At 37.1% G+C, this 23007-nt stretch overlaps 1 protein-coding gene across 1 annotated transcript in view; it reads left to right on the forward strand.

Annotated features, from left to right (window-relative positions):
- The first annotated feature begins 7824 nt into the window (after window positions 1–7824).
- LOC120525117 (neuronal tyrosine-phosphorylated phosphoinositide-3-kinase adapter 1) overlaps window positions 7825–23007 on the forward strand; it is a 249298-nt gene continuing 234115 nt past the window's right edge. The window contains exon 1 of the mRNA XM_039747142.1: window positions 7825–9054. The gene's annotated coding sequence lies outside the window, so the exon portion shown is untranslated. The remainder of the gene's footprint in view (window positions 9055–23007) is intronic.

Here is a 23007-nt window from a genome sequence, read left to right on the forward strand (position 1 = left end):
TAAATAGGAGCTGCCTGACACAGAGAAGTAGACCAAAAGCACCTCAAAAGCTAGACATCATGCCAAGATCCAAAGAAATTCAGGAACAAATGAGAACAGAAGTAATTGAGATCTATCAGTCTGGTAAAGGTTATAAAGCCATTTCTAAAGCTTTGGGACTCCAGCGAACCACAGTGAGAGCCATTATCCACAAATGGCAAAAACATGGAACAGTGGTGAACCTTCCCAGGAGTGGCGGCCGACCAAAATTACCCCAAGAGCGCAGAGCGACTCATCCGAGAGGTCACAAAGACCTCAGGACAGCGTCTAAGAACTGCAGGCCTCACTTGCCTCAATTAAGGTCAGTGTTCACGACTCCACCATAAGAAAGAGACTGGGCAAAAACGGCCTGCATGGCAGATTTCCAAGATGCAAACCACTGTTAAGCAAAAAGAACATTAGGGCTCGTCTCAATTTTGCTAAGAAACATCTCAATGATTGCCAAGACTTTGGGAAAATACCTTGTGGACTGATGAGACAAAAGTTGAACTTTTTAGAAGGCAAATGTCCGTTACATCTCTCGTAAAAGGAACACAGCATTTCAGAAAAAGAACATCATACCAACAGTAAAATATGGTGGTGGTAGTGTGATGGTCTGGGGTTGTTTTGCTGCTTCAGGACCTGGAAGGCTTGCTGTGATAAATGGAACCATGAATTCTACTGTCTACCAAAAAATCCTGAAGGAGAATGTCTGGCCATCTGTTCGTCAACTCAAGCTGAAGTGATCTTGGGTGCTGCAACAGGACAATGACCCAAAACACACCAGCAAATCCACCTCTGAATGGCTGAAGAAAAACAAAATGAAGACTTTGGAGTGGCCTAGTCAAAGTTCTGACCTGAATCCAATTGAGATGCTATGGCATGACCTTAAAAAGGTGGTTCATGCTAGAAAACCCTCAAATAAAGCTGAATTACAACAATTCTGCAAAGATGAGTGGGCCAAAATTCCTCCAGAGCGCTGTAAAAGACTCATTGCAACTTATTGCAAACGCTCCCTAAATAATAAAAACCATCATTTAAAAACTGCATTTTGAGTTTACTTGTGTTATATTTGACTAATGGTTAAATGTGTTTTGATGATCAGAAACATTTTGTGTGGCAAACATGCAAAAGAATAAGAAATCAGGAAGGGGGCAAATAGTTTTTCACACCACTGTATATCCCTTTCAGATTCAGTTACATTAATCATTAAGAAATAGAGCGAGTACTGTATGACACAGGTGCAAATCTGCCTAAAGCAGGCTGTCCACAAAAATAAGTGATCATGCAAGAAGTAGATACCTCTGAGAACTCTAAACAAGCTACCAGCTATAATGGTAAAGATTGGAGAGACTGTGCAGACAACAACTGTGCCCGGGTTCTTCACCAGTCACAGCTTTATGAAAGGGTGGAAAACAGAAAAATCACAAATGACTTTTTGGCTAGGGTTTGCCAAAAGTCACATGGGTGACTCTGAAGTGAGCTGAAGAAAGGTTATAGTTGAGATTTTTGGTCATCAGATTAAGCACCATGTTTGGCATAAGCCAAAGATTGCACATTTTCATAAAAACACCATTCCCAGTATGAACCATACTGGTGGCAATATTATGCTGTGTGGATTCTTCTTTGCAGGAGGCCTTGAAAGTCTTTTCAAGATGTAGAATAAAATGAATGCATCAAAATACAGGGAGATCTTGGAGGAAAACCTGATGCAGTCTAAAAAAAAACTGTGACTTGGGAGAAGATTTTTTTTAATCAAGACAATGACCTCAAGCAGAAAGCCAAAACTACACTAGAATGACTTCAAAACAACAATCCTAATGTCCTGGAGTGGCCAAGTCAGAGTCCAATCTCAGTCCCATTGTGGTTGGACTTTTTTAAATAATCCCTTGCAACTTGAGCAGTTTTGCAAATAAGAATGTGGAAAAACTCCAAATGTGTAAAGCTGATAGAGACCTGTGCACACTTACTCAAGGCTGTCATGTCTGCCAAAGGTAAATCTACTAAATACTGTCTTGAGCGGGGTGATCAATTGTTTTGAGCTTTATATTTGTAATTATTTTAACCACTTTGCAGAGATTGAGAACATCAGTGGAAATTAAGGGGGAGTGGATTTAAGACTGAAGCCAGAAAGCCATTCTTTACACAAAGAATTGTGGGAACCTGGAGCAAACTAATGGGACGTGTAGTTGAGTTGAAGCAGAAACCTAGACATCCTTAGAGAAGTATCTGGATGAGATATGACAAATTAGCTATTAGCTAAAAAAGCAAGCCTCATGGACTAAACGGTCTCCACTCATTTGTCAAATTTCTTATGTTCATATGTTTTCACTTTGATATTGAAGAGTCTTTATCTGTTAAACATGTTAAAAAAGACAAGTTAAATCCACATGGATTCCATGTTGTATAATAATAAAATGTGAAAACATCCACGGGACTAAATACTTATTTTAGTTACAGTATAGCTGGTTCCATGGACACTTTAGGGCAGCATTTCTATCACTTGATAGCTGTATACCTCCATGCCAAAGTATTTAGCCACTTGCATAGCTAGATGTTGGAGGTTTTACTTGATACTGATACATGTAGTTCCATTTTGAACCAATAAATTGTTCCTTTCCTGTTGTTTTGAAATAATTTCTTACTTGTATGTCGCCTCCATGACTCTCGATTTAGATAGTGATTAAAGAAGTAGAAGAATGGCATCCATGACCCTTAGTAATGACAAACATGTATAGAAGAAAAGGGAAGAACATCACCAAAAAGAAAGGCCAAAAATGTATATAAAGAGAGAGTGAAGTGGGGAGAATAAAGAGCTGAGTGAAAGGGGAGGAATGGAAATTCATCTTGACAGAACATGAAAGAACACAAAGAGGAAAAAGAAAAGGTAAGAGGAAGGACGGCAGCGATGGGGGAAAAGAATGAAAACAAAGGAAGGACCAGAGCAGATGAGGAAGCTAGAAGAGACAGGAAGTCTGTGAATGCATAGAAACGGCCAGGAAACAAGCTGTGGGACAAAGTTAGAGAAGAGCCAAAGCCATGAAACTTCACTCATCTTTCCTGCATTGGTATCTATTTCTTCTTTAATATCTGTACTTCTATTGTACTCTCTTACTCTAGGTGCTCCATTTTTTTTATATTTAAAATATTTCACTGCAAAATCATAGCCTAGAATGAAAGATGATTCCCAGTGGTCACCAAGCTGTAATTTTCTGAGGTGCAGCCGAAGCACTAACCAAGGTTTCATTATACCAGGGGTCTCCATCTACAGTCCTGGAGCCCTACTGTAGCTGCATTTTTTGCCTCTAATTAATTTCTCTTCCCTTCATTTTAATTGACTTGTTTTTTTAAGATTCAGTCCACTGAATTGCTTCATTTTCACCTTAAACTGCACCCAAACAGAAATGAGATGTGAAGTGAGCCAACGGATGACCAGCTAAGTTGGAGCCTCATACTTCAACCTATTCCACTCCAACCAGTTTCTTAATTAGAAGATAAATCTTGTTGTAAATTAAACTAGTTATTTAATTTCATGCCTTGTTGGTGTTCTCATTCTGCCACAGCAGACATTTCCAAAACCATTGATTTTCTTTTTTCTTAGAGCACCGTCAAAATGTTTTGTGGACCTGAATAGATTGACATTACTAAAACTTTCACCTTTCTTTATTTTCACGTATTATGTGATAGACACAGGTCAGTTGGTCATGTGTTGGCTCATTTTGGATCTCATTATTGCTAATTAAGGAAAAAATAAACAATTAAGTGGTCTGAATCTTAAATAGCAAGTCGATTAAAATTAATGCAAAAGAGTCAATTAGCAGCAAGACCTGGTCACTCATTAAGAAAAGGGTTATAATGTACTATAGTGTCTCATAGATGACACTTTAATTTAATGTTAAGATACTTGAAATGAAATGAAATAACCTTTTATTGAAACTGGCCAGCATGATGATGCAGTGATAAATTGCAAGAGAAATTGATACATATTCATGGGTAATAACTATCTATGTAGGTTTTGCAGGTGAGGGAGATAAATATTTCAGAACAAGATAGTATTCTTCTATTTTATTGTACCTACTAAAATATTAAATCATAATATTTAGCTACTAAAATCAAATAGTTATGTAAAGTCATGTTCTGGACACATGTGGTTTATATGCTATGCTATGCCAAGCCTTGGAGCTCAGTGTCCCATGACATCAACAACTCCTGTAATTTTCACCTTAAGGATTATTTGTTCAGAATTAAATTTTGTGACAATGGTATAGTAGCAGAGTTATATGTGCTAGTGCCTCATAACTCCAGTTACATCGACAAATTCCTTGACTCTGTCAATATTTATGTGAGGTTTGTCAAAGTTAATTTTCTCCGTTAACTCCAGTTTAATTTCATTTGTTTATGCATCCATCTTCCAAATCTTCTTATCAAGAAAAGAGCTGCAGGAAATCATGTGCCAGCAAGCATCAGGCACAATGCAGAAACAACACCTGGACAGGGTCTAGTCCAATACAGGGTGAGGAAACAAATACTCAAACACACATACTAAGGCCAATTTAGCATCAGCACTTCACCTAACCTAGATTTCTTTGAACTGTGGGAGGAAACTGGAGCATACGGAAGAAACCCTCACGGCACACAGGATGTGAACTCAGTTTCATTCCACATTTTAAATATCTACATGTGATTCTAATATTAGCCGTTGTACAAGCACATGGGTATCTGCATGATGGAGGGTTAACATGGACTGGCTTCCTCAGTTCAGAGCTGCTTCATACTAAGGTAGTCTCTAGTGCCCAGTGGCCTTAAATTTTACAAAATGAATGCAGGAAATAAATGAATGAAATATAAAAAAATCGGAAAATAAAGAAAAATAGCAATTTTTCTTTGAAAGCACTGGATTTCAATTCAACAGAGAATTACAGACATGAGAAGTCACAAGTCAAATTTTGACATAGCGAGAGAGAGCGAGAGAGAGAGAGAATGAAAAATGAAACTAAAAGGAGAAAAGTATGGTAAAGTTGAATGGAAAGTGTACAGTATTCATACTGCAATGAGAAAAAGAGATAGAGAGAGCAAGAGTGATATTGAAAGAGGGTTAGACAAATCTTGTTACTGAATCATTTAGTCAAGTTCAGCTTTGTGATCAGATGGACTTTAGCATGCCAGGTCTTTCTATGCAAAACTGCTTCTCTGATTTTCTTCAAGGTCATATGCATTGTCTCTGTAATGCTGTCTATCCATCTTAGTCTCTGTCATCCTCTTCTCCTATTGCTTTCAATTTTTTCTCTAACATGAAAATCTTGTCCATGGAATCCTGTTTTATCATTATGTGGCCCAGATATATAAACTTGTTTTTGACAATCAAGCCTTCAAATGAGAAATCTGGTTATTTTTCTTCAAGTACTGATTTTTTGGATGTTCTTGCTGTTCAAGAAACTTTCAGCAGTTTTTTTCCAGTACCAAAGATTAAAGGCATTGTTTCTTTAGCGATAGTCCAACTCTCAGAGCCAATACATTACATCTGGAAACACCATAGCTTTAACAATACAGACCTTTGTTGACAATGTGAAGTCTCTGCTCTTTAGTGTCCTTAAATTTGTCATAGCTGTCCTTCTCAAAAGCAAGCGTAATTTAATTTCATGCCTTCAGTTTCCACCTACAGTCTCTTTCTAATAAAATCTGTTACTGCTATTTGACTGACAAACAGTAGTAAAGATAATGTGGAAAAAACAGAAGGGAGAAATAAAGAATGAAGAAAATTTAGGGAGGAAATAGAATCGGGATGAGAAAGAGGAAAAGACAGAGGGGATTGTAGATAAAGTAATGGGCAACAGCAGATGAGAAGTATACATTAAAAAAGTGGACAGAGAGGACGTAAAGAAATGGTCAGGCATATAGTACATTGGGAGAGAATGAAAGTAGAAACAGTGGTATAGAAGCAAAGAAAGAGATACGTTACAGAATGAGAAAGGTAGTGATAATGGGGAAAAAAGGAAGAGATGAAGAAAAAGGGTGTGGAGCAGAGACTGAGAGACAGAGGGAGAAGGAGAGTAAACAAGAAAAACACTCTTAGAAATAAAAGCACCAGCACAAATGCCATTTGTTCCTAGAGGAGCCATGCATATGAAATTTCAAAGAAGAACCTTCATTTATTTAGATCCATAACATTTAATTAACAAACACAAATAGCTGATACTTGATCTGTGAAATGCCAATGGCTTCCTGATTTTAAAAGGACTCTTGCTGCATATAATCAAACAGGCTCAGTTCAGGTTTTCGTGATTTTTTGCATCCTGCTAGACAGCCTACTACACTTTTTGTTGACATATTAGGAAACTTTTCCAAGCATAAAGAACCAATTTTATATGCAAAGTATTGTTCCCTGAATTACTGTAGAATGTTTCTTTTTCAGGCAATGGGTGTATGAGGAACCGCACATCCCAGTAAAGTGCCAGCTTAGATAGATAGATAGATATATATAGACTCAAAACACAACAGAATGATTAAAGAGGAAGACCATTAAAAGAAGAAGAAAGATAACTTCTAAGTTGGCAGTCACAACCACAGTGAGACACAATACGGGTGTATTGCTGTTGGTATAAAGGATCCCCAGTAGAGTTTTCTGACAACTCTTCTGCTGAATAATTCTTTGGCTGAAAGTCCTCAGTGTGAGTGTGCCAGAGAGAGGATGAGCAGCATTTTTCATAATACCAATCAGTTTTGCTTTAATTCTGTCCTTCACTATTACCTCCAGAAGATTCAAAATGTATCCCATAACTGAGGCTGCCCTTTTAATTAGATATGTTGATTTAGTGAACCTCTCTTGAAGTGATGTTACCAGCCCAACACACCACAGTGTAGAAAATCACTCACAGAGTTGTAGAAGAAATGAAGGATGTCATTTCACACATTGAAAGAACACAGTCTCCTAAGAATAAAGAGCTTTTTCTGCCCTTTCTTATATATAGTAGTTCCTCTGTGTTATCAGGCCAGTCCAACCTCCCAATGATGTGGACCCTCAAATACTTATAGGTGTCGACCCCCTTCACGTTGAATTCCAGAACAGGGACTGGACTCAGAGGCTCTTAATTGTGGTGAAATTCAATAACCAATTCCTTGGTTTTGCTGATGTTAAATTGCAGACAATTCCTACTACACAAAGAAACTAAGTTCTCCACCTGACTCCTATACTCTGTCTCAGTACACCCCATAAATGCAGAATCATCAGAAAATTTCTGCAAGTGGCAGGACCTGGTATTATATTTATAGTCTGGACTGTACAGATTAAACAAAACAGGTTACAGGACTATTCCATGTGATGCTCCAGTGTTGCTCTTATTTATATCAAAAACACAGTCCTTAAGTCGTACAAACTGCGGTCTGCTTAACAGATTTTCCATTATCCAGGACACCATAGGCTCATCCACCTGCATATCTCTGAGCTTACCTCTTAACCAAGATGACTGGATGGTATTGAGAGCACTGGAGAAATCGAAAAATATAATCCTGGATCTGGATAATTGCATCCTCCACTCCAATCTTTGAGAGAGATGGATAGAAATGGACCAAACATCATAAATAATGGTAAGGCAGAAACACACACACAGAAAGATTGGAGTTCAGATAGAGAAATGGAGAAGCAGACAGAAAAAGGTAGATAAAATGGAAGGAAATGGAAGATACAGGAATAAAGAGAAAAGGTGAGATTACAGTTAGAGGTTATGAGAAATAGAGAGAGAAAGTCTGAGGCTGAGAAATGTAAGGAGAGAAGAAGAAAATGTAAAGTAGCTAAAGAGAGGGGCAATGTAGATATGAGAATTTTGAAATACACAGGTAAGAATGTGCAAAAAAGGGAGGCAGTGAAAAAGGTTAATGCAAAGGGAAAAAACAAAGTGGGAGAATGAGCAAAGGAGTATTAGAAAGTGGGGAAGGTAAACAAAGGGTTTTGTGGGAAGTGAGAGAGAGAGAAAATCAGAATATTGAAAATGCAAGAAAGATGACGAGAGGGTTCTTGAGAAAGACAAATGTGAACAAAAAAAAGGGAGAACTAGATGTGAGGACAGAAAGAAAAAGTGAGAGATAGAGGGGAGGGGCAAAGAAAAGAACAAACGTGGGAAAGGTAAAAGCTGAGATAGGGAGAAAGAGGGAAGGAAGAGAGGAAGGAAGGAAGGAAGGAAGAAAAGAGGGGAGGTTCCACGACCTCTGTTGCTTGTATCAAATGAAAAGGGATAGTGGCCGAGGAAGAGAGATCGGCGCTGCATATGAATGGGAGAGACTACAGCTTGTGCGAGAGAGAGGGAGGGGGCCGAGACAGCGACCTCAAGAGGGATGCTGCTCTGTCGTGTCTGCTGAGATGCTGAGCGCTGCTGGACGACGACTATAAGCGCCGAGGAGGCTGGACCGACAGGGAAGAGAGGAGAACAAGAGAGAGAGAGAGAGAGGGGGGAACGGAGGGAGTGAAGAGAAAAAAAACAGTCCTGAAGCCCACGGTTACGCCAAGCAGCATGAGGCTGCAGGAGCTGGCAAACGTAAGCACGTTTGCCCACGCGGACACGGGGCTCTGAGGGCCAGTACCCCGTCAGCGATGGCACTGTCCTTGGATAACGTTGTCTGTGTCTTCCATCTGTTTTCATTCCATTTCGCTGCACAGGCACAAGTGGATTTTTCTATGATGACGACCTGTCAGCGGCAGCACGTTTGAAAACCCGGGACGAGCCAGAGAGCGAACCAAGCACGAGAAGCTGAGACGCCCGAGGTTATGAACCGCACAGCTGAATAAACTTCGGACCCGAGAGCAGTCGACCGCAGGCTTTTTTTCTTTTGACAGACGCCAGACGCACACTATTACACACTTTTTTTTCCACACCAAGGTTTTTTCCCATATTTTTTGCAAATCTTGGAGGGCATAAGGACCTTCACAGGCAAGACGCGGGTGACTGGGGGAATGCTTGGAGCCGCGTGAAGCGATGTGTCCCGCTGAGCCTCTGCGTTCAGACTCACCGTGGTGAATGTGCCCGGAGCGGCCAGGCACGGCAGGTTAGTACGCCAGTTCTGTTTGTTGAATGATGCCTTGTTGTTATTGCTTTTCCAGAACCGTATCTAAGGAGACAGAGAAAACCACCATTGATTTTTTTTTCTGTTGTGTTTTTCACATTCTTGAAATATCCTGGAAGCGCATGGGGGGCAAACTTCAGACCCACTGCACATAGCACTGCCCGTATATGTGCTGATTACGCACAGTCTTGTACGCACCATCCGTTCCGTTTTGGGGTACCAAACAAACACCCATCTAGATGTCCCAAAAGGAGAATGCAAGTTAAAAACGATTAACTTGCGGTACATGAGTAGCACTGAAAATAATAGATAAAAAATCTTGTAGTGAATTTAGCATCTGGATATTGGAGAAGGCCCCTGTCACATGCCCCTTATTAGGTAGTTGTCAAGTATTGAAAAAAGGACTCAAGTGTACTTATTAATATTAATTTTTAAATTTGGCAAAAGACCACGTAAGCAGATAAGAATAACGTTTGTCATGCGCCAAAACCCTAGCCATCCAAACTCCTAGACTGCTTTTTTGGGAAGGTAGCCCAACTCTGTGTCATGCATGTCATGACCCAAGGGCTCTTCTTTAGGTTGTTAACCCCTGAAACGAGAACCACCGCCCCCTTGTGAATTAGGGTTGTGGTAAGCTGGAATGATGCGTACTTGAATGGATACCTAACCACATCTCAAGTATGGGCACAGACTGATTGGAAAACAAACAACATTGATAATCTGAAAAGCAGAATGATGGCACTGCTTTCAATAGATGTGATCAAATGACACTGACATCTGTTTTTTCATTGGTGTTTTCTAAATATTTAGTATATTATGTATGCATGCACATGCACTTATGGCTATAACATTATATGTTAGGGGTATGCACATGCACTTATATTGTGTAAACTTAAACATTTACACATATACTATAGACACACATCTCAGACATTGTATATATGTGCACTCACACACACACACATATATATTTATATATATAATCAGACAGACATGTATAGGTAAACATTTACAGGTATACAATACAGATACACACATACAATGTGTGTATTTATAATAAACATGAACATATATTTTATATATTTAAATAAACAGTCACACACCCATATATTTATACATTTATTAATAGAATACTGTATATACAGCATGTGTATATATAGTATATGTACAGCAATTGATTTCATGAGCATATTAACATTCTTAGGCAATATATTAACATACTTACTTTGTAAATTTACTTGTGTACATGTATTTATATGTACTATTATTGCAATATGTTGCCACTGATACTTTGCTAACTGTACAAATGTACATATATTCATAAACATGATGTATATATTATACACACATACATGTATGTATGTATATATATATATATATTTATATAAACAAATATATATAGTTTTCTTTATCATTTGAATGACTTTAAATCTCCATAGTATAAAAAAATAAATAAATAAATATGTCCAGACAGACAGTCAAGCAATTCAATTGCCCTGGACAAAACAAGGTCTTACGCCATCACACGTTTGCTTGTTTTGCTCTGTGACCGAGCCCATTTTGGAAACCCCAGACAGAGATATTTGTCTGCCTCTAAGTTAGTCATCAAATGTTCTTGTCCAAATGCATGTTGTCCTTCTTTCATTCAAAGGTTATCAGAATAAATAAAAAAAGAGATGATTCTCGACTTGCCTAGAGTGTGTTGCAACAAAAACAAACACATTTGTTCTGCCTGCATTGCCCATTCAGACATGTACATAATTTATATATGAGATGCACATTATACCTACTCTGTGGTACATGATGAAAATGCCTGGAGCCTCTGATTTATGTATATATATGCATTTACAAGTAATAGGACTATTTTGAAGCATTTGCGCAACCATGGTATAAACACACATGCCATAGCCATTGTTTAAACATACATTTAACACTTTACTACCTATTAAATAGGAATCCTAATAGGAGAAGTTGATTTTTCAATCTATTTCTTCTTAATATTTGTGAAGAGCTGTTATTTGTCTCAGTACCTCGTTTTGCTGTCTTTTTTATTTTGAATGATGATTTTTTTTTGTTTTCTACATTGGAATGATCTTGTTCACTTTATACAATTTAGGTGTCATTATGTATGAGCATTTGAGTCTGAAATTAGAGCTGTATAATAATAACACAATGTTAGCATTGAATACTTGACCTGCACATGGTTGAATAGCTGTGTTCTGTAAGTAAAACTGACCATAGGTTACCAACAACAATTCATAACAGCTGGTGTGTTCAACCTGCTTTAGGCTGGTATTTCCTTTCTTAAAATTTTAATACCTATTTTCTGTCAGTAGATTGTACTACTGTCATTTACCTGGAACCCATTCCAGGATTCCAGTCTTTAGAAGTCATTCGGTTCACACCCTTCAGCTAACAGGAGGCACAGGGTCTCATCCTGCAGTGGAATCTACCACGAGGGTCTCATATGCAGCTGATATCTGGCATTGGGGTATCACCAGTGGGGCTGATGTATGGAATTGTGCCATCACAATTTAACCAATGTGCAATATTGGGATGTAACATTAAATGCAATTTTGAATCTGAAGTATAGTTTTCCAGCAGAGATTTACCATAGGTTTTACATTGGGATTCACAATTGATATTGAGATTTAGAATCAATATTATTCTGTGTTTCTGAGATTTGTTCTCTTTTTAAGTGGATCAGGCAAGGTACTTCTTTCACCTTTGATGTTCCAATTCGTATTCCACACACAGTTAAATGATATGTTTGTCTAAGATATATAAAGTATTTAGTTTATAAAAACGCAGCTTCTGAAAGTGCAAAAGCCCTGGGAGCATTAATCTTTCCACATTGTTTGACTGGAGAGTCCTTGTGTTCAAAGTAATACAAGCTAACTCTCACACAGTCTCGCACACATGCACACACAATTTTTAAATACCACATGCATTGGCAACTGCTCTGTTGCCATGGTTTTTAACCTTTCTGTGTTTACATGTCTTCTACATGGATATTTGAAAGCACAAATTTTCAGAAGCAGAGTAGAGACACTACATTCCAAGGAGTTTCCAATGTTCAAAATATGAAGGATATGAAGCATACAGAGTAGGATGCTTGGAATGATCTATTTTCAAAAACAGCCGATAAAATTTGAAAACTAGGAACAGGAATCCTTCTGACTTAAGCATGTGCCACAAACCAGGTCTACAGCATCTGAATCACTCTGTATGTTCAGCAGTGCTGAAGTACAATGCTATGTTGCATATGGAATGTGGAAAGCAATAATTTAAGAGTTTTAAAATATTACAATATTTCCACTGTATGAGAGTATCAATACAGGAGGTTCAAACTACAAAAGGAGAGGAAAGAATTTTAGTATTATACAGCTCCCTTTACAGAGATTTCTGTATCTGCCCTTATCTGCAGATATTTTAATATAAAGGAGAGATGATTAATGAGGCTTAAAGCTTAATTGTTAATATTCTACATCAATAACAGTAATAATAATAATTTTGTGACATTAATATTTTTCATACAATTTATTTCTGTCATAACCAAGGATTTTACAGTTCTTAAACATTTATTATTTTATTTGAGACTCCTCTGACTACATATACTTTATATAAACATGTAATATTAAATATTTTTAAACAGTGATTTGCAAATTAGTTCACATTCTGATACATTAACAAATGTTGTTTATCAGCTGAGTCATCAGGTTTGTTTAACATAATTTTTTGTATTCTTACTCATCTAGTAGTAGTAGTAGCAGTAATAATAATAGTAATAATAGAAGGGCAGCACGGTGGCTCAGTGGTTGGCTCTCTCACAGATCTGGCATCCTGTGTTTGAACCTAGCACCCTATCTTGTTTCCTGGACCTTAAAGCTGGGATGATATATCTAATAATAACAACAACAACAATAATAATAATAATAATAATAATTCCAGGGTCAGAAGATAGCCCTCCTCAGAACTGTCCACATATATTCGTAAAGTACTAACGTTTTGAGAGTAACACCTATGGAACCCAGTGGGTTTCAGGTAAAAAGCAACTAGCACAAACTGAGAAAGAGAGGAAAATAATAATAATAATGGGCGGCACGATGGTGCTGTGGTAGCGCTGCTGCCTCGCAGTTAGGAGATCCGGGTTCGCTTCCCGGGTCCTCCCTGCGTGGAGTTTGCATGTTCTCCCCTTGTCTGCGTGGGTTTCCTCCAGGTACTCCGGTTTCCTCCCACAGTCCAAAGACATGCAAGTTAGGTGCATTGGTGATCATAAATTGTTCCGCGTGTGTGCTTGGTGTGTGGGTGTGTGTGCCCTGCAGTGGGCTGGCGCCCTGCCCGGGGTTTGTTTCCTGTCTTGCACCCTGTGTTGGCTGGGATTGGCTCCAGCACACCCCCGTGACCCTGTAGTTAGGATATAGTGGGTTGGATAATGGATGGATGGATAATAATAATAATAGCCAATATGAGGCATTTTCACATTAAAATAGTGCTAATTACCATTGAAGCTGTTGTCATTGGTAAGAAAATTAAGGCACTCTACAATAACCATATCCATTGGTGATTCTTCATACTTAGAAAATTAATCCTAGGCATTCTTTTTGTAACACTTTAATGGCAAGACGGCTTTGCCTCCCCCAAAATTCATCTACTGTACTTAACTAAGCATCCACTTCCAGTAGAGAGGAGGCAATTCTATATTCACAGTCTTCTCAATTATGACTCTCAGGTAAATTACTGGAAAACAATCAAAAGCTAAGTCTAAAACTTTTAACCAGAAGACCAAATAGGGATTTCATTGTAAAGGTGAAGTCTATATTAATGAAAACAATCAAAGAACAAACAGCCTTTGTTTTAAGTACTATCTTAATTCTAGCACAGCACCATCCCAAAGCACTTTGCGAGTACAGATGTATAGGTCAATCTGTTTACCGGTATCTTTTTCAGTCAGAGCACAGACACACTTATTCAAGGTCACATAGTAAGACAGAGGCAAGGATTAAACCAACAGCTGTTACATTTGCAGTCCAGTACCTTATCAATTATGCCACAGTGTTCCTGAAGCATTCACGGGTAATAATCATTAAAATAAAATAATGAGAAACAGTGGTTTGAGAGACACCAAAAAAGCACCCACACCTCCAGATCTGCCTGGCCTAAATTATTAGTAAAAGCTTAGTGGGCCAAGGATGAGAAAAATATGGTTGAGGAATAAAGCAGCTTACTTCATGGATAATGTCATCTCTTCCCGGTTGACATATTGATTTCAAAGATTTCTGCCACAACTAGTCTTGAATTCAGCTTGTGCATGTTTTTTACATTTCAGTATTCCCATTTTCTTAGGTACTAATAAAGTTTAAACTAAGTAAGAAAGGTAAGAGATGTATTTTCTTTTTATTATAACTGATTGATTTAATGTAAATTTAGCATGTTGTAATTGGCAGTTTCAGCTTTTTCCTAATATTGTAACAACAGTGGAAATCCTGACAGGTTTGAATTGCATAAAGCAAAATACATAAGAAAGAGAAAAACCCTGATGCAGTCTTTTCTTGGAAAGAGTTAAGAATCTGTTATTCACAGTAAAATAAACACTGCTCTCCTTTCTCTCCGTCTGTCACAGGAATTCATATTGTCCCTAATGTTATTTTCCAGTGCTGTCTGTCAGTCATGATTTGACTTGCCAAAGATCCTGAGACCTGGTGCAATCAAATTAGTGGATGTGCTGCTCCTCCTCATGTACAATAGGTGTAGTAACATTTACAGGACAGGCTGTTATGTTTTTGTCTTTTTATCAAAGGCAAAATGATCATTTTGTGTTTTGAGATCTTTGATTCTTCATAGTTAAAAATGTTTCCAGAGGTTTGCTGCTGCATTCATAGCTCTGCTAATCCTGCCAAATCAAATTGTAAATAAACATTTTACTGAGAAAAACAAACAGATGTAGGATTTTCAGTGGCGAGAAAGGAACTGCAAGAAGGATAGAGAGAATGTATTTCTGCCTTCTAAAAACAACATGATTTACATACCAGACATCACAGAGCTTCTAGGGACATAAGGAAGGTCAAGGAATTTTGACGATTTTGCTATGTCACTCACACCATTTTTTATACATTTCCGTCTCTCACTCTAAATTCACAGCAATAATAATTCCCATACCCTGTCACAAATCACTTTGAATTGCAATTGACTAATTCATTTGCTATTTAAATATGGGTAGTACGAGGTTGGCCTGCTGTTCCTTTATGTGTATTTATGTAGACCTATATTTTGCGTATACTTACACATGCTACTAATGATAATAAATAGATTGATACACACAGATGTACTGTATGTGTGGGAGTGTATTCAGATCTGTAATTAGAGATCTGTAGATGTGTTTGTGCTTCTTTATTCAATATATGACCCAATATGTGAACCTAAATAATATGAATACATAAAATATAAAATAAACAACTGTTATGTGCAATACTGCTAGAAACACAAAAACACTGGATAGATGATGGGTTAAGGCTTTTTTACATCAATATACATTTCTATATGTTCATTAGATATACAGTATATGCATTTTTTACTATTTAAGTTTCTTGAATATGCTTCTACATGTGGTTTTACTGTACATGTGTTTTTATAACTTACTGTATGTAATATATTTGAAATATAAATAGGAAAAACACATATGATCACTCTGATGACATGGTGGTACAGTTAGTACTATTGACTCAGCTGTAAATTCCAGTTTATGCATACTGTATATGGCTGTTTCTAGTTATGCCCCTATCTAACTCACTGTGGAATAGCTACTCCATTAATAAATGAAAAATAATTACAGAAAAACACATCCATGAGCACAAAACTAATTATTTATTTTTCCAATGAAGTGGTCTTGTAATGTAAAACCAAGCAGACAGAAGTGAAAAGATGACTTTTAGGGGAGGTTCTGATTTTTTAAAATATGTATTTATTACATAAAATACTGTATATGGATAAATGCATTTTTGTATGTGTAGCATATATAGGCTTGAATATTTATAGCCCTGGGTTTCTACTTTATTACAATATGGCCTAGCAAATATAGAAACATAAACTGTACCAATACTGAAGAGGGATACTCTAAAAGTAATTTCTTTAGTGAATGCTTATCTTTATCTGTACTCATATCTATATCTGTATCTATATCTATATCTATATCTATATCATTTATATGCAGATTTCACTACAATATATATTTTCTTATAGTGTTTATCACTGAATTCGTATCTATATCTGTATCAGATTTTCAGTTTTTTATATATGAGTTCTTCACCCACATCTGTATCTTCTGAATACATATACCTAGAAATATCAGCATACCTTCATATAGTTAATACATGCAAAAATAGAAAAGAGAAGTCTATAATTTTAAAAACTAAGGATTCCTTTAGCGTTTAATTCCTTTCAATTCTGTTATGCACCCCCCCCATTCTTTTCCAAATTAAAAAAAAAAAAAAGCAGTGTTAAAAAAATGCTGACCAGAATCTTGCATGTGCCAATGCTAAGCATGTGTAAGTGAGGAATAGAATGAATAAAATTGCTGTGGTGGAAAAGTAGGATGTCCACAGCCAGTTCCTCGAATGCGTCTCTCATTTTTCTGTGACAGCAGTGTCGGGCCTGTTGACTTTTTAATATTCACAATGACACCCAAGGAAAGAAACTGGAAAGCATGACTGCTCTACTCCTCTGGATGGGCATGCCCAGCTACCCTGAAGTGCAAGGAAATTAGGCCAATTTATTATGATAATTTTCAGTATCAATCTGTATTCTTTTCCACGATTGTGCATTTGGATAATTCTTTGCTGGCTATTAAGTTGCAAAGCTTTTGCATAGCATAGCATTTTGAAATACTATTTATTTATATGCAGACATGCTCACACATCTACAAAACACATTCCTGTGTATCCGTGCTAGGCAAGACTGAATGCAGCAGGCCAATTGTAGGGGGTGGGGTGCAACACTAAGAAAGGAAACAGAAAAGGAGCAGAAGCATGCCTTATAGGTCTAAAGGACACTGTTGATATGATAATTGAAGAGAATATCTCTGGAGAAGCTCATAGGGCACAGATTGTGAGGGTCAAAGCAATAGGCACATACAATTTCTGTCCGTTTGCCTATAAGACATTTGTCGCATTGACCGCAGCATACTGTGTAAAAATCCAAAGCTCTCAGCTGCTTTAGAATAGCCTGACTTTAGCTCTGCAGTTACTTAGAATGTTTGATGCTGTGATGAATGCTTTCCTTACTTTATATCAGCTGTTTCCAGTAATGCTACAATGCACTGGTCTCACAAAAACAAAAAAAGAACAGCACTTATTTTCTCTGCGTGGCTATTTACCCTTGAGTCATCTGTCAAAATTCCAGGAGATCTGCACTGTCAACAGCACCACAAATGGGAAAGCTTTTCGGTTTCATTTGATATCTTTCTCATTCATCCCTCCAACGTCATGATTATGGCATGCAATTATACTTATCTTGTTCAAACTCATATTTCTGAACATTTTCCATCAAAGAAAGGTTGCTATACTTGCTTACTTGCTTGCTTACCATTTTGCTGGAGAGTGGCTACACGTTGCACAATGATTAACACATGCAAGTTAGAATTTCTCTGTACTATGTTCATATGACAATGTCCCTGTAAATCTATTCTTTCAGTGATATTATATATCAATACAGTATATTTTTTTATTTACCATATAGTAGCCATTCATCCATTTATTTACACACTTGTCTTTGTCGAGGTTCATGAGGAGTGAGATGTGAAATATGGGAGTAATATATTCAAACACATTCACAAAGGGTCTCTCTGATGATACTTAATGAGTTCGGGGAGGAGACCATTGGAGTGGCAGAGGTTTCTTTTTTCACAGACTTTATCTTTTCTTTATGTGATATTTGTCTGCTTTGTTTATGGCATACAGTTGTGCTTGAAAGTTTGTGAACCATTTAGAATTTTCTATATTTCTCTATAAATATGACCTAAAACATCATCCGATTTTCACTCAAGTCCTAAAAGTAGATAAAGAGAAACAAGTTAAACAAATGAGACAAGAATATTATACTTGGTCATTTATTTATAGAGAAAATGATCGAATATTACATATTTGTGAGTGGCAAAAGTATGTGAACCTCTAGGATTAGCAGTTAGTTTGAAAGTGAAATTAGAGTCAGGTGTTTTCAATCAATGGGATGACAATGAGGTGTGAGTGGGCACCCTGTGTTATTTAAAGAACAGGGATCTATCAAAGTCTGCTCTCACATGTTTGAGGAAGTGTATCATGGCACGAACAAAGGAGATTTCTGAGGACCTCAGAAAAAGAGTTGTTGATGCTGATCAGGCTGGAAAAGGTTACAAAAGCATCTCTAAAGAGTTTGGACTCCACCAATCCACAGTCAGACAGATTGTGTACCAATGGAGGAAATTCAAGACCATTGTTACCTCCCCTGGAGTGGTTAACCAACAAAGATCATACCAAGAGCAAGGCATGTAATAGTCGGCGAGGTCACAAAGGACTCCAGGATAACTTCTAAGCATCTGAAGGCCTCTCTCACATTGGGTAATGTTCATGTTCATGAGTCCACCATCAGGAGAATACTGAACAACAATGGTGTGCATGACAGCGTTGCAAGGAAAAAGCCACTGCTCTCCAAAAAAAAATTGCTGCTCGTCTGCAGTTTGCTAAATATCATGTGGAAAAACCAGAAGGCTATCGGAAGAATGTTTTGTGGATGGAATGAGACCAAAATAGACCTTTTTGGTTTAAATGAAAAGTGTTATGTTTGGAGAAAGGAAAACACTGCATTCCAACAAAAGAACCTTATCCCATCTGTGAAACATGGTGGTGGTAGTATTATGGTTTGGGCCTGTTTTGCTGCATCTGGGCCAGGACGGCTTGCCTTCATTGATGGAACAATGAATTCTGAATTATATCAGAGAATTCTAAAGGAAAATGTCAGGACATCTGTCCATGAACTGAATCTCAAGAGAAGGTGGGTCATGCAGCAAGACAACGACCCTAAGCACACAAGACGTTCTACCAAAGAATGGTTAAAGAAGAATAAAGTTAATGTTTTGGAATGGCCAAGTCAAAGTCCTGACCTTAATCCAATCGAAATGTCGTGGAATGAACTGAAGTGAGCAGTTAATGTGAGGAAACCCATCAACATTCCAGAGTTGAAACTGTACTGTAAGGAGGAATGGGCTAAAATTCCTCCAAACCAGTGTTCAGGAATGATCAAAAGTTACTGGAAACGTTTAGTTGCAGTTATTGCTGCAAAGGGGGGTGACACCAGATACTGAAAGCAAAGGTTCACATACTTTTGCCACTCACAAATATGTAATATTTGATAATTTTCCTTAATAAATAAATGACCAAGTATAATATTTTTGTCTCATTTGTTTAACTGGTTCCACTTTATCTACTTTTAGGACTTGAGTGAAAATGTGATGATGTTTTAGGTCATATTTATGTAGAAATATAGAAAATTCTAAAGGGTTTACAAACTTTCAAGAACAACTGTAGTTCCTATTCTGTTTAATACTAGTGTTGTAAAAAGGTCTATGCTCCATGTATAACTGGCATTTCATCCAAGGTGGGTTCTTGACGCTGGCTTTGTATACTCAAAATGCATAAATAAACAAAAAGTATGTATATAACCAAATTACTGTGAAGGACTTCTATTGAAAGTAAATAAAATTCAGCTGACAAACCTTTCAGTTATCAAAATGTCTTCTATGTATATTTCAGTGTCTGTTTTAAATAAGCCACCTAATGAGGAGATGGGGAACACTACCACTTAAATAAGCTAAAGAATAAAAACATCCAACCCACTGGATCTACCTAATAATTTTCTAACTTAGTAGTAGTTACCACAGTCACTACGCTTACAGTAATTTTTGCTTTTCTTCTAAAGTTATATTAAGATGGGTCAATAATTCCAAACCCAACTCATGCTATACAATCTTTCACTTTATGTTCAGTAAAACATGATACCACACAAGGAATAAATAAATTAATTCATTTAATCAACCATTTAATCAATCAATTAAATGAGATAGTTAGATCTGTTATCTAAATTAACAGAGTGGGCTTTAGTGGTTTGTGTCCAACACAGATTAAAAGTTATTCACTCCACTTGATTTTTTTCCTTCACACTAAATCTTAATTGCAACCACAAATTGCAAACAAAGATGTACAGTATAACTGGTCCATGTTTTTTATCTTCAAATGAAATTTTTATCTTTGAATTTGAGAATTGTCTTTTATCCTTAAAAGTCAAATAATTAGTGGATCAATAATTAATTTGACTTTAATAATAAGCCTGTGCTTTTATAGCGCATTTATATGATCTGTGTAGAAAATCATTTATACAACGCAAAATACACATGAATTCTTCAGTTGTTCCATCCTTCTACAGTTTGAAAATTTTTTATGATACATCTTTTATTTAGCAAATTCAAAAAGAAACAAATATGTTAAAATAAGAAGCAATCACCCTCACCCTGTCCCATGTCTCATGCCATACCACCATGAACCACAGCAGCGCCAACTGACCACACCATTGCATTTAACCAAGGGAGTGACTGTTATACAAGCTTCTGCACATAAGTGATTTAGTGGTCTGCTAATTTGAGAAGAAGACAATGCTAGAAGAATCAGGTTTCTTCCAGCTAGAGACAAGGAGAAGTTTAACAGTTACAGTTCCCAGACATATAATAATAATAATAATAATAATAATAATAATAATAATAATAATAATAATAACTAATTTGTGCTGGAGCAACAACAGAGCAAGGCCTGAAAAATCTAGGGGTATAAAGAACCGGTGGTAAGAGAGGAACAATAACTGACATCATTGAAGAAAGTGAGCAAGAGATTAGAGACCAGAAACCCAGAAGAAGAGGAGCAAACAAATACATATTTGTAAATGTAGTCTGGGACATCATGTGGGCAGAATAGACAGAGAGGATCTCGGCTAATGCCCATTAAATGTCGTGTATGAGTGGTAAAATAAAACCTATATAAACAGTTAAGGGTCCTCACCCATAACGCCATGCGTAGAATTCACACTAAAACATGGCGTAAGGACAAAAGCGGAAATGTGCATATGCACAAAACAATCCAGATGCATAAATCTATGCATTCGCCAGCTTCCATGTTCTTCCGCTCCATAAGTCCCTGTCAGCGTGAAAAGTAATGCACATGCATGTGCCTGCTGCCACTCCCAAACTCCTCCCAGAATTATGCCTCTTTGAATATGCAAATCAATATACATAGCCCTTAAGCTCAGTGTTCTGTGAAAATGTGATGGCAAAAGCACGGGGGAAAATGAATTTCAGCGAATACCAAGTAGAGACAAGGAAAAACATACTATTTGTTGGTTTAAACGGTGGTATAAACAACAAAAGAAAGTTGATTGAGTGACATAGAGTGTTGGATAAACTCGAAGCTCAAGTTCACAAAATTGCACAGTGCCCGAAATAAAAAAGAAGTTGTCAGGTATCAAAGTCGCTGTGAAAAGGCGAGTCATAGCCCACCGTCTGAGTGTCATATGAAAGTTTATTAGGGTACAGAGAAAAGAAAAAAAAATAGGGACACAGTGAGAAAAAAGCTCGAAATGTCAACTTTAATCTCAAAATTTCCACTTTAATCACATAGTTCATTTTGTCATTAAAGTAGAACATCATAAACTTCTTAATCTTTAAATCGTTTAATTTACTAGTTTCTCAAATACCATAGGTAACGATGGTATCATAAAGAAAGGTAAACCACACTGGAACAAAAGCACTGCTTTGACACTGGGTGCTGCCAGTTTGCAAAACTGAGCGGAGAACTTCCGTATGTCAAGTATTTAGCTACCATGAAAATGTGCATGGCTTTACTCCAAGTTTAGGTTTTATGCATTGCGATTTGAGCGTGGAAACGGGCTTACGCAACATTTTTGTGCGTACGCACCGTTTATACATGAGGCCCAAGGTGAGTAAATTGAAGGTGGAGCTTCTTGATGAAATGTTGATATTTTAGAAAACTGCATCCCAGCAAGCAGGAGAGGAGAATGTGAGATCCTGGGACCACTGAATGATGAGGGTTAAGGGTTTATAGGAAGCCTTGCACAACTAGAGTAAAGACCTCTCCTTTCAGAGAGGAACAGAAGGTAGCAAAAGAGAAAAGAGAATAATAGAGCAAAAATAATGTAAGGGAGACACCGTAGTTCATAACTGCTGAATCATCACTCAGTTAATTGACTTGTTTAAGGATACAAAGTTGGATCAGTGAATCTGCACTGCTAGCCATGTGATTTACAGTCCAGTGATTTATCTACTGCACTATACCACCTACTGTATATCCTTCTCCTTAAGTACAATTGATTGTTTCACCTTAAGATGTTGTTTTCAGGAAGTAATTAAAAAGATAAAAACTATACATAGCAAGTACATCCAAAATAAACTGCATATGAACAAAGTGTTTTCCTGTCCAGGGCTCTATAGTTCTTTTTTGCTTTCTTGTATATGAAGTATAGGGAAAGTATTGTAATCATCCAAAAATTCGATGTCGAGATTTTGATGAATCTCAGCGTTTTAGACCTTCCTGACTTTTTCGTATATGAAGTATAGGGAAAGTATTGGAATCCTCCCAAAATTCCATTTCGAGATTTTGGTGAATCTCAACGCTTTAGACCTCACTGAGTCCAAAAATACCATTTTTGGAATTTTGTCTATGTGTCTGTCTGTGTGTGTTTGTGTGTGTTTATGTAAACACAATAACTTGAGTATGCTTTCATTTAGGTCAACCAAATTTTGCATACAAATATTAGAAACATAGATTTCTATCAACATTTGGGCTATTTCCCCCAACCAGAAGTGGTACTTTACCTTTTATATTACTTTCTTCTTGTTTACGT

The sequence above is a fragment of the Polypterus senegalus genome, chromosome 3, assembly GCF_016835505.1.
Source record: "Polypterus senegalus isolate Bchr_013 chromosome 3, ASM1683550v1, whole genome shotgun sequence".
Classification (NCBI taxonomy): Eukaryota; Metazoa; Chordata; class Cladistia; order Polypteriformes; family Polypteridae; genus Polypterus; species Polypterus senegalus.